The sequence below is a fragment of the Branchiostoma belcheri genome, unplaced genomic scaffold (genome assembly GCF_001625305.1).
Source record: "Branchiostoma belcheri isolate BF01 breed outbred unplaced genomic scaffold, Haploidv18h27 scaffold252, whole genome shotgun sequence".
Taxonomy (NCBI): domain Eukaryota; kingdom Metazoa; phylum Chordata; class Leptocardii; order Amphioxiformes; family Branchiostomatidae; genus Branchiostoma; species Branchiostoma belcheri.
Window position 1 is genome coordinate 21,985 of NW_017803857.1, and position 13,513 is coordinate 35,497.

Genomic DNA, 13,513 nt, shown 5'->3' on the forward strand with positions numbered 1-13,513 from the left:
ATATATATATATATATATATATATATATATATAATATTAAAATATACATAGATAATATTTATAACTGTACATAAATATTTCAGTTATGAATAAATTAACTCATAGTTATGAATATATCAATATAATCGATTGTATGTCGTTAATTAGCTCATTAGCTACATTCCTGCATGCATCTGCATATCCTTAACATAAATCTGCATACTCTTTAACATAATGACGGTGACCTCTGACCTGCTCCGCCTTGCTCCGCCTGAATAATATGAATCAGCGTGTCGACTATATACTACTGACGTGTTTAATCTTACCTTACATGTACTTTAAGTGAAGTTAGCTCATATGTTCCCGAAAGCAATATGAAATATAGCGTTTAGTCAACAAACATACGACATGTTTAGTTTTTCCTTACGTGCATTTTAAGTGACGTTGGCTTATATATTCCTAAAAATTCCATGAAACATTGCGTTTATTCAACAAACATACGACGGGTTTAATCTTACCTTACGAGTTTTGTAAGTGACGTTTGCTTATATGTTCCCGAAAGCTGAAGGAAATGTAGCGTTTATTCAACAAACATACAACATGTTTAGTTTTTCCATACGCGCATTTTGAGTGACGTTAGCTTATATATTCCCCCAAAGCTATATGAAACGTAGTGGTTAATCAACAAACATACGGCGTGTTTAATCTTACCTTACGAGTGTTTTAAATGACGTTGGCTTATATGTTCCCGAAAGCTCAAGGAAATGTAACGTTTATTCAACAAACATACGACGTGTTTAATTTTTCTGTACGCGTATTTTAAATGACGCTGGCTTATATGTTCCCAAAACCTCTATGAAACGATGCGTTTATTCAGCAAACATACGACATGTTTAATCTTTACCCATGCGAATTTTAGGTAAACGGGAGGTGATCTCTTCCCTTCAGCTCATATGTCCCCAAAAGTTGTATAATTTTGCGTTATTCTATTTCGTCTATGTATTCAAACTAGAAAATACTGTCCGTCAGTAACATGTTTATGATGTTGTACTCCGTCCTGGAATTTTTAGGTGGACACTTCGGGTGTGAAAGTACGAGACCGTTGTTTCAGGATGGACAAATCAGTCGTCGGCGGCGAATGTAATGAGAAATGAATGTAAATGTAAAACGTTGTTTATAAAAACATGGAACAAACAGTATCTGCGGTGTGTTTCGGTAAGATGCGCTGACAAGGCATGGTGTTTTTCAAAATGTAAATCTATTCAGTGCCAAGCTGTGAAAAAACAACCCAGGGATTCAAATGCAAGATAATCGCCATATGGGGGAGCCGATATCTGCCAGATGGTGTGTCATGTGACAGGGTATTATCCAATGACAGACAACGGTGGGATTTTGAAATCTACTGGATATGCAAGACGCAAGCACCAGGGCTAGCATTTTACAGGGCGCCTGTTTGAAGACAAGTACGGGATGGAAGATTGGACCAATTCCATCAGGACTCACTGCAGGTTATTGACGAGATTCATCAGTTTGTTTTAATCACCCTGAACCCCGACGGAACGGACACAAAACTAGGGCACATGGTCCTCGTTCTGTACAAGTCTACAAAACGGATTGGAGTGGAGATATGGAACAAGGCACGGCACGGAACGGAATGAGAAAACATCACGACCGTACATTTGTATCGGCGACCAAGACCGGGAGTCATATCGGTATCTGTATTCGCGAAACTGAGCGGATTACTTCTCCAAGCCTGCGGTGGCCTAATGGACAAGAGTGCTCTTTCAAAGTAAACTCTACCTTTGCCTAGCGACGTTGGATTCGGAATTGTAGACTTGGATACAGCGCAGAATCTTGAAGGAACTTTGCACGGACACAGTGACTTATCGCTCGAGCTCAGCCGGCTGCATCAACGAGAACAAAGACTATACGACTAGCCTGGTTTCCAGTCTACCGGGTATAGAGCGGCTTTCTTTGGGGATCTAGGACCTCTTCGCCGCCGGAGTAAGCCAGGCTCCCCGGTATGTTTCGCATCGATATCGTGCCGCTAAACTCTATCCAGGGAGCCTAACTTCAACAGGACGGCAGGCCCGAAGATAGCCCACCCAAGCCACGACAGGACTGGACACCAAAATGCCACAAATACCTCTGACATACGCAGAATAAACGGCAAGTAAATGCAACAGAATACGCCAACGTTACGCACACTTTATGGGTAATAAAGACGCAGTTTAAGCTACTGAAAGTCAACTGAAAATCCGAAAAATAAGCACCATATACGCAACAAATGATTACCTTTACACACACGTATATTGGTCGTAAAAGTGCTTCAATTAGAAATAAACGTGAACTTTAAATACGTTATAAGAGCATTTTAAAAAGTATTTATGACAACTTTAAGCAGCTGAAAGGCTACGTGAAAACCGGAAAATACGGATCCATCCGCACCTATCCGTCATCTTTACACACACTTATATGAGCCGTAATAAATGCTTAAAAAAATGAAAATACGTTAACTTTACTTACAATTTAGAAATATTTTCATCATTATTTAAGACATCTTTAAGTGCTTAAAGGCTACGTGAAAACCGGAAAATAAGGATCCATCCGCACCTTTCCGTCATCTTTACACATACGTATATTACCCTTAAAAATGCTTAAACAATAAAAATACGTTAACTTTACTTACAATTTAGAAATATTTTAATCATCATTTAAGACATCTTTAAGTGCTTAAAGGCTACGTGAAAACCGGAAAATAAGGATCCATCCGCACCTTTCCGTCATCTTTACACATACGTATATTACCCTTAAAAATGCTTAAACAATGAAAATACGTTAACTTTACTTACAATTTAAGAATATTTTAATCATCATTTAAGACATCTTTAAGTGCTTAAAGGCTACGTGAAAACCGGAAAATAAGGATCCATCCGCACCTACGGAAAGACCACGTAACGTCGATCTTTACGTACTCGTATAAAACGTGTATAGATGCGTAAAGACGGAATATACGTTGACTTTAAGCATAGTTTAAGCATCCGTAAATACCGTTTTTCGTGCCGTGCTTGCTCCTCTTACTGTGGATTGCCGGGCTGCCCCATTGGCTTACACAATATAATGTAATTGTACCTGCTCCCTCTAGTGCTATTGCAGTGTCCTGTCTGATTTGATATTTCCACCACTCTGATGATTTGTGGTCTTGTGGCTACTCTGTCCCAGATATCTGACCCTGCGTCCTACTGGACATGGCTGGAGCAGGACGTTCTGCCTGCTGTCCACAGCCCAGCCTGGTACAACGGGAGGCCGTGTGAGGAAAACCTGACTCTGTCTGAACACCTCACACACGCCATCTCCCCCTTACAACTACGACAAATCCGCACAACACAAGGTTTGGGCCTTCTTGCATACCTTCATGTCTGTTTTCCTAAGTGATTTGACTTAAGATTGTAACTCAAAACTTACATTGTACTCAAGCTCAGTGCCTTAATCTTACTCATTTCTAACTTTAATATAGTCTTACTTTTCTTTTCACTTACTTGTAGCTTAGTCTGAAGCTGGAAGCTCTACTAAGTTTTGCAAGTCAGAAAAATTGCATGCAGAGTTACACAATGGTAACGTATACTAAGTCATGTTTGAATAAATTTAGAGTTGCTGTACAGTTAAACCTGCTCAAGAAGGCCACTCATGAGCAGAAAATAATAAACAATGCTAAAGTGGTCGTCTTGGACAAATGGTCTCCTTGGGTAGGTTCTCGGGTTCTTGGGAAAAAAAAACTTAGTGACCGGGAAAAGGTGGTTGTTATGGCCAGGCGGCTTGAAGAGGTAGCCAATTGGGCAGCTTTGACTGTACCTTTTTCGTCTCAATGATCTGACAAAAACATTGTAGTAAGTTTAAATGTATTTATTCATTTTACATATACAATTGCTAATATATAGCAGCAGAGCTTGCTTTTTATTCTTGTAGTTGTTCAACAGAATATAGATGCTGTGTCTGTGCTACACTTCATTCTGACCCCTATATTCCATACAGAACAAGACTGCACTGTTCCTGACGCCATGGCTCACGTCGCAGCCAGCTGTCTAGATGAGTACACTGCAAGTAAACTGGACACAGGCAGCTACAGTGGCAACTGGGGGCGTGGCAAGGAACGACACAGATCATGACAACAGTACTGACAACAGGACCATCACGTCCCCATGGGACTACACGTATGGGGACATTAGTAATGGTTAGTCAGTAATTAGCACGATTGTTATGATGTAATTGTATACTGTTTTAAGCCAAACCAATAAATAGATAGACTCAGATATTTCATACAGTGACTATTTAAGAAAACACAGGGTTCTTAATGCTAAAGAGATGATCAGAAAAACCCGAAATGCAATAAAATCAGTCCATAAAAATGTGACTTATAGTAACAAAATACTACTATAACAGTAACTACTACTACTATTACTACTACTACTAATGTCTTGCTGGCCCTTATGCTGAGTCAAGTGATCACTAGTAAATGTACAGGCTGTACATGTTTGTGTACAACTGCAAGTGTACTGCAAGGATGTGAACATAACCTTTTTAAAAGTTATTAAAACGTATTAAACGTATTGAAATACGTTTCGTTTTAGGGCATAGGACATGTATTCATCTGAAACACATCCTGTAGAGTTTTATTTCATGAACTGTGAATACCATCTGGCAAACCTAACTGGAAGGCAATTCATCGATCCTATCCTATGCCAAGTGATTGCAATGTCCCATTACTCATTGTGTTATCAAGAACACATAAATGTACATGTATCGCATAGTCTGTTGTTCCTGGCCAATACCGACCGACTGGTTTATTTAATACCCATACACTCACCACGTGGTTTCGAATGGCCGAGTAGCTATAGCACATACGACATAGAGAGGTAAAAATGTTCAATCCCTGGTGTTACTGGCTAGACATTGTTTCCTTGGGAAAGGCACTTTTCACGGCTTTTCTCACTCCACTCAGGTGTAAATTCGGTATCCGACTTTGGTTGGGGAGTGAAAGAGGGTGAAAGAGGAGGGAGGGTGAAAGAGGAGGGAGGGTGAAAGAGGAGGGAGGGTGAAAGAGGAGGGAGGGTGAAAGAGGGACCTCCAACTTCTAATATCGCGCCCTTGACAAAGTAAAGTTACAACTCACTGACCCTACGGCCTAAAAAGACTATGGAACGTACCTATACCTTTCTGTAACTTTGCATTCATCTCCCCAGGTTTCCTCTACGTTGGGGAGCACGGTGTGTACCCTGGAGGTGGTTACATCGCCGCCCTGGGCAGGACGCTGAACGACAGCCTGCAGACCCTGGCTCATCTCCGCTCCAACAACTGGCTGGACAACCGGACCCGGGCGGTCTTCATGGAGGCGGTTCTGTACAACCCTCACGCCAACCTCTTTGCTGTGGTCACCATGACGACAGAGTTCCACATCACCGGGCGTGTCTCCATGGCAACAGAGCTGGTGATCTTCAGGATCCACCATGAAGGCCAGGTCCTGCTGCTGGGCCTGCGGATGGTCCTGATCATCTTTCTGCTCTTCAGCCTGGTCAGAGAAGGTGTGTGTTATTGTAAATTTTTCAACATCCAGGTGACTGTTTACATTCTTGAGAAGGCATTGAAGGCCTTGCATTTGAGCCGTTTGTTTATCATTAATGGATGGGTAAGTACTACGGCAATACTCACTACATGATGGCGGCTGAGGATGAGAGGGAGAGAGAGATTGCCTTACTCCTGAACTAGGAGAACACCTGCTTTATACTATTCATGAAGGGCTGTTCTAAGTACATAGATGTGAGAGGATATGCTACTGTGACTGCCTTACCTCTTGTAACATGACTTTAGAACTTGTAAAGTACATAATGCCCTGTTGCCTTTTATCTCTACCTGTGAGTTCCTTCCAATTGTGTTTTAACACAATTTAAAACCACTTTCCTTCTTCTATCCAGTCTTGAGGTTCAACACACACGTATTTGCTTACCTGACGGACCCCTGGAGCTGGCTAGAGATGCTCATCATCTCCACAGGTATGGCCACGATGGGGCTGTACTTCCGGGTCCAGAGCATGACAGATGTGGTCTCGGGACTCCTGAAGGAGGGACATGTCCTGTTCCACCTGTACCGAGCAGCCGCCATGTGGTACCAGGTGTACACGTACCTGCTCGGCGTGCTCACCTGCTTCACCTTAGTCAAGTTCATCCGTCTTCTCAAGTTCAACAAGCACGTCAACGCGCTCCTGTACACCATGAAGAAGACAGCGAAGCCTCTTACCAGCTTCTTTGTCATATCAGGCATAATCTTCACAGCATTCGCACTGGCAGCTAACCTCATCTTGGGCATCACCATCCCGGGGTACAGCAGCTTGATGCGCACGTACACCAGCCTTTTCAACATGATGTTGGGCTCGTTTCAGTTCGCCGTTTTGGAAGAGAGCTCCCCCGTCTTTGGCCCCGCCATCTTCCTGTCCTTTCAGTTCACCGCCCAGTTCATCCTCCTGTCCATGTTCATGACTATCATCATGGACGTGTACATGGAGGTGAAGGACAGTGACCCCGAGGACGTGGGGATGATGGCGTTCCTGTGGGAGGAGGTGTGTGGGGTGGCACACAAGATCAAAACCGCCGCAAACAGGTCTAAACCCCAGCGGCAGCAGCCGGCAGCCAGGGAAGATCACTTCACTCAGCTGGACCTGGTGATGCACGGGCTGTTAGAGGAGCTGGACAGAGATGAGAAATTTAGACGAGAGAGACGTAGAGAAGAAAGGCGCAGAGAGCAGAGACAAAGGCAAGAAAGGGACAGAATGGTCAGGTACTCTGAAAACTGGTTGTTTGCGTAAAACATTGTGAAGTCATTTAGTGTACATGTTAGTCCAGAAGCCTAGAAGAAAATAATAAATTCTTTTTGTAGTAAAGTAAATGTTTTATCTAACCATGCTTTGGATATCAACAAAATACAATCAATGTGGACTTGACAGTAATATAAAACAAAATACCAAATTGTATAAAAATTATAGTTTTAATTTCTGTTAATCAGGCCAAGGAAGCTACCCAGACAAGCTTACTGTACCGGGCTAAAAAGAGCTTTAGGGAGGGTTAGAAAAATTCTAAAAGCTTTTAAAATCAAGAATACATTAAAGTTAGACATCAATGTATCATAACAAGATATGACAAACGTATCATAACCAGATATGACAAATGTATCATAACCAGATATGACAAATGTATCATAAACAGATATGACAAATGTATCATGAACAAATACTATTTTATGACACCAGATATGACAAATGTATCATAAACAGATACTATTTTATGACACCAGATATGACAAATGTATCATAAACAGATACTATTTTATGACACCAGGTATGACAAATGTATCATAACCAGATATGACAAATGTATGATAACCAGATATGACAAATGTATCATAACCAGATATGACAAATGTATGATAACCAGATATGACAAATGTATCATAACCAGATATGACAAATGTATGATAACCAGATATGACAACTGTATCATAACCAGATATGACAAATGTATGATAACCAGATATGACAACTGTATCATAACCAGATACTATTCTAATGACACCAGATATGACAAATCTATCATAATCAGATATGACAAATGTATCATAACCAGACATGACAGTCACTCCAAAAACAATGCAGCAAACCTAGCTTTTAAACACCCTCTATGTTTTTAAACACCCTCTATGTTTTTAAACACCCTCTATGTTGTGGAAATGAGGGTAGAATTATGCTGCAGGTGACACCAAGATAGTTCCTGGCAGACAAAATACCCGACACTTCAGAAAAATGATGATGACTAAGGTATGTTAACTTAAAGGTACTCATGGTGAATACTTTAATCACCAAGTGTGCAATAGCTGACAGCCTAGAGGTCGACACTGGATGGATTTAACGGACACAAACCAGGCTCATCTCATGGACAATGATTCACGGATCTGTAAATAGGTTTGTGCATGTCAGCAGTTTGTGCATGGCCAGCTTAGTTAGCTGAAACATCATTCAAGTATCAAATTGTTAGAAAAAGTAGCCCATCAACATGCATGTAGTCACCTGGACATTCCGTTTCGCTTAACTAAAAATTCTGGACACTTATTAATAAATAAACAAGACTACTTCCTGAGTGAAGAGGCTATTTACATCAGCGCCCATCACCCTTCACTCAACCGCGACGGGGGGGGCGACATCGTTTACCGGATAAATTTGACCCAGTGAGTATCACGTCACACTTCAGAGAGGTCACGTGACAAGTCTCACTGGAAGAGCAGATAGACTCGAAATCTCTAGGTTAGAAGAGTCCTTTATGTAGAAACAAAAAAATTGAACTTTCATGATAGCATGTGCTCACCATTTTACTTTTAGACAATTTTGTAACTTTGGCAAAATTTAATACTTCAGATATGTTGATGGGCTACTAGGTAAAAGTTCACATATGCATAGCTAGAGAAACTTAATACTGTTGTGCCTGAAATTTTACATTGTTGTGTCTCAGTATAAGTGTGTGTGTCACGGTGTGTTTGTTTATGTATGTATGTATGTGTGTATGTACGTATGTATGTATATATTCATGTGTATGTCTGTTCGACTGTACTACATGTTTGAATCTATGTGTGTTTGTGCATGTGAATATCTGTTCATGTACGTGTTTGAATCTGTGTGTGCATGTGAATATCTGTTCATGTACGTGTCTGAACCTGTGTGTGTGTGTGTGTGTGTGTGTGTGTGTGTGTGTGTGTGTGTGTTTGCATTGGTTTTTTTTTCATGACGTGTTTGAGTCTATGTGTGTGTGTGTGCATGTTAATGTCTGTTCATGTGCGTGTTTGAATCTGTGTGTGTGTGTGTATAATTATGTATATGTTTGTTTATGTACGTGTTTGAATCGCTCTCTCTCTCTCCCTCTGTGTGTGTTTGTATGCATGTCTGAGTCTGTTCATGTATGTGTTTGAGTCTGTGTGTATGTGTGTGTGTGTGTGTGTGCATGTCTGTGTGCATCTACATGTATATACATTGTGCATCTATGCATATTTGAATATCAATAGTATTACAGTGTGTCCGTTTTGGTACATAGCCAAGCCGCTTGGTTACTGCTTTGCATGACATGTTTTATGAATAAAAACAATAAAATTTCAAAGGGAATATGTCATCACTTGTGAATGATCACTTATCTTTGCTGGTAAATGCACAGCTTATTTTGTCTCGATTCTACAACAGAATAACTGCACATTTCATAGTGTGTGAAAGGGTAATAAATATGTTGTAATAAAGTTAATCGACAACAGTCCTAAAACTGCCCCGCAACAAGTATGCACAATTAAACTAATTGTCCTGTAAATATTTCATGAGCCAGTGTTGCCGCGTGCATCGCTGTCATTAAAACCTCACATATTAAGCTGGAGAAATATGAGGTCAATGACCTATGTGGTTGGCACATGTGGAACTTCACTAAAGCTTCGGTCACAACCCGCCGTACGTGCTTCTGCGTGCTGTCTACGTGCAAAAACGTGGGCAAATGTAGGGAATCCGTGCGTGGTGAGTACCGCCTCCGTACGGAATCCTACGGATTTGGGAGCACGCAGACACGCCGTAGAACTTTTTAAAAGTGCATGTAAAAACTTTTTCTGCGTGCGGTCTGCTGATTCACCACCCGTGCGTGCGAGTACGGGCGACGCACGTGCCCCGTACGTACCGTACGAAAGGCGCACGTGTGAGTACGGCCTCCTTACGGTAAAGTTGCAATCGCACAGAGATCGTACGTTGTAATAAATATATAAAGCGGACTCTGTGAGGATCGTGCTAATCATTGTTGCATTCACCTGACATGGTAATTGTAAGCATACGCGCTATGAAAACATTAGTGAGTCCTATATATACACAAGGCGAGAAAGCTGCCTTATCATATTGAACAAAATAGCCAGTATATATTAAATGCGTCGTGAATAGCCTGCAGAGCCTTGAAGGGGCTAGAGAAAGGAAATCAACTTGTACTTACCCAGCGGCAAATAATCCGCACCTTGTAGATTATTCGAAACATTTCCATGTTGATGGCACAAGGACCTCAGTGTCATTTCCGTGAACATGTCAATAGTGATGAGGCCGAGGAAGTACCCGAAGATAAGGATTATTGTCTGGAAAAACAAGTTCACCCCCCCCCTCCCAACACGTGAAGGTTGATTAGCTGACGTAGTCCCTGGAACGTTTCTTGTCGATAAAAAGGTATCTTAATGCAGGAGTTGTGCTGAAAGAGCCGAGGTGGTGACGTTTTTCAGTCGGTAAACTGGTGGCGTGATGTTAGCTTACTCATCTAGTCTCCAAGTATACATGTAGATCCGGATCAGTCGCAATGTTTTACTATGTTTTTGCAAGGTTTGATACTCTTTTTTTTCACTATCACACTTTTGAAATGGTTCTCCTCTTCCTTTGAATTTTTAACAAGTGAAATACCACAAAAGAATGCTAAAGCGTTGGAACCCTGGCTGGTTTTGGGGGTACCTCCTGTTGGGGCTCGTTTTTGAAGTTTTAGATATACGCAAAGAGTGAAATACTGATTGAGATGTGCTAATGTGAAGCAGTGTGTGTCAATATCATAAAGATTGCCACTTTTTGGTCCACTTTTTGGTCCACATTTTATGTAAAAGTCCAAGATTTTTCTTGAAAAGATGGACTGGAATCGTAGAAAAACTGCTTCCGTTGTCTTTGAATAGAAATTTATCTCTGATTTTTTTCTTCGAAATCATCTCAAAAATGCATGAAATGCCATTTTAGAAGGTTCATTTTCAAAATTTTCCGGGGGAGCATGGACCCTCTAGGAACCTCGCGTATCCGGCGCTCGCCTCGCGCCTACGGCACTCGAGGTCAAGTCAAGTCAAGTCAAAGCCTTTATTCCATTCGGTCCATTCAAGCAGTGAGAAGAACCCCCCCCCCCCCCAATTCAAAATCCTGGCTACGGGCATGATTGTCTGTCTCTGCAAACATCAGCGTCCGCTGAAAACAAGTGAACCAATGCCGTATGTAGATGACATCATTTTGCATTTGGAAAGCCAGACATAGCTGTGACACTTGTACAGCTACTACGATGTTACATGGGCTCCTTGCACTCTAAAATCTATCCCATGTCAACTAGAGTTTTTAATAAAAGTCTTAAAATGGTCATTCTTCAATATAATTAAGCCTAGTGCCCTGTATACGTATGTTTTCACATTTTTTACTAGTTTGGACTTCTCATATTTTATGTGCCTAATCTGCAGTACCGCTCCTGGCCGCCGCCGACCGAAATTGGGAAATAGGGAATGTCTAGTCTCGCAAAAATCCCCAAATGGGTGTGAAGTTTTCAGGCTTAAGTTCAGACTTTGACTTAGCCTCCTTCGCAATCTTGTTGGGTGTTGGCGTTATTTTTTTCTGTTAGCGACGCGAGTAATATGACAACAGCGCGAAACCTTCTCTCCGCGGCAAAAAACTCCCTCGGCAGCAAATCGTCTCTCGCGGCGGCTATTGCTCTCGTCGATCACAGAAAAAAAAAAAACTTTGACTTCGAAAATGCTGCAGGTAAGATCAAGAACGAGATATTAGTTCAAAATGTCATGCCCTGTATAAGCATTCAGGTAGCTCAATAATGACTCAATAATGATTTTTTGCAACTACTAACTGCGTGGTTCGATTACTAATTGGTTAACACTACACTGCTGATAGTTAGTGTTACCACTTACTAGTATTGTTATTGGGTGGGCCGGCTACTCTTCGCAGCTAAGGGCTGAATTGTGAGGAGCCTACAATTATTATGGCTTAATCACAAGGATCAGGAGCGGCTGCCATTCAGCACTAAGGTGACCTCAATACGACCCCTGGTGCAGCCATAGAACTGTACGTAAGATCCACTAACACTGGAAAGATCCCCTACTCTTTTCGGAGCAGTTTTGCTACGATTCCAGTCCATCTTTTCAAGAAAAATCTTGGACCTTTACATAAAATGTGGACCAAAAAGTGGACCAAAAAGTGGCAATCTTTATGATATTGACACACACTGCTTCACATTAGCACATCTCAATCAGTATTTCACTCTTTGCGTATATCTAAAACTTCAAAAACGAGCCCCAACAGGAGGTACCCCCAAAACCAGCCAGGGTTCCAACGCTTTAGCATTCTTTTGTGGTATTTCACTTGTTAAAAATTCAAAGGAAGAGGAGAACCGTTTCAAAAGTGTGATAGTGAAAAAAAAAGAGTATCAAATCTTGCAAAAACATAGTAAAACATTGCGACTGATCCGGATCTACATGTATACTTGGAGACTAGATGAGTAAGCTAACATCACGCCACCAGTTTACCGACTGAAAAACGTCACCACCTCGGCTCTTTCAGCACAACTCCTGCATTAAGATACCTTTTTATCGACAAGAAACGTTCCAGGAACTACGTCAGCTAATGCATAGGTCACAATTCAAGAAAGGGGCCCGCTCGGCGCGTGTTCGGCGTGTTTTTTGGCACTACCGAACGGGACCTGGACGGAGACCGGCGGGCTTCCCGACGGCTGCTGGCCTATTTTTGGCCCCGCGCGGTCGCCGAATCGATTTTAACTCTTCGGGCCCCGTTCGGCGAAATACGCCGAAGCGACGCCGTAACCTCACTGCCCGGGACCCGTCGGGCGGCCGAACAGGCACCTGCCTAAGATTATGACGTCACATGTGCTGATAAGTGCATCAGATGGTCAGGAAAAGGGGGTTATAGGGATCATTTATAAACTCCTACCTCAGACTACGTCGCACAGTTCACCACGTGTGTGTTACATCGTGTACTTGTGTGTGTTACACCTTGTATTTGTGTCTCAGAATGTCGAAGGGCAAGGGAAAACAGCCGGCACGGCTCTCTTGCCAACTTCATAAAACAGATCATAACAGGAATAGAATGTGTCTGACATTATCTCTTGTTACATCTTATGCCTTCGTAATAAAATGGAATCAGAAGTTATTGGCATTTATTTTCAGTCCAAATTTCAACAGAAGTAACGACATTCAGTGGTTTTATTGCTCAATAGCAAGGAGCTGCCACGGCACACTTCCTGCGTCACTGCTGAAGTACTTCCTGCGTCACTGTTGAAGTACTTTCGAAAGTAGGCCCTCGGTTACTTTTGCGACGCACCAGTTCTGCCTGCCTCTCTTCTTCAGCTACTAATGCCAGAAGACCTACATGTAGGTTGTCACCAATCTCAATCTCAGACGGGCTTGTAAGTTGTTTGCAGGTTGCACTCAACGCTGCATCGCCAACTTCAGTCTACTCTTTACTTGACGTGTACTATTTACTTGAAGTGAACGGTAGCAGGCAGTGCAGCGCTTATATATGTACCTGCTCAAAAACACGAGAGGAGCCCGTCGGGATCCCGCCAGGAACCCGCCAGGGACCTGACAGGTGCCCGGCCGAACTGTAAGAGCCGGTCGGCACCCTACCACACGTCGCACGGGTCAAGACGGGCGACTGACCGGGCACCGG

At 42.2% G+C, this 13,513-nt stretch overlaps 1 pseudogene; it reads left to right on the forward strand.

Moving 5' to 3' along the window:
- The window catches only part of LOC109471657, a 27,348-nt pseudogene extending 20,513 nt beyond the window's left edge, over positions 1-6,835 (forward strand).
- Positions 6,836-13,513: the final 6,678 nt, after the last annotated feature.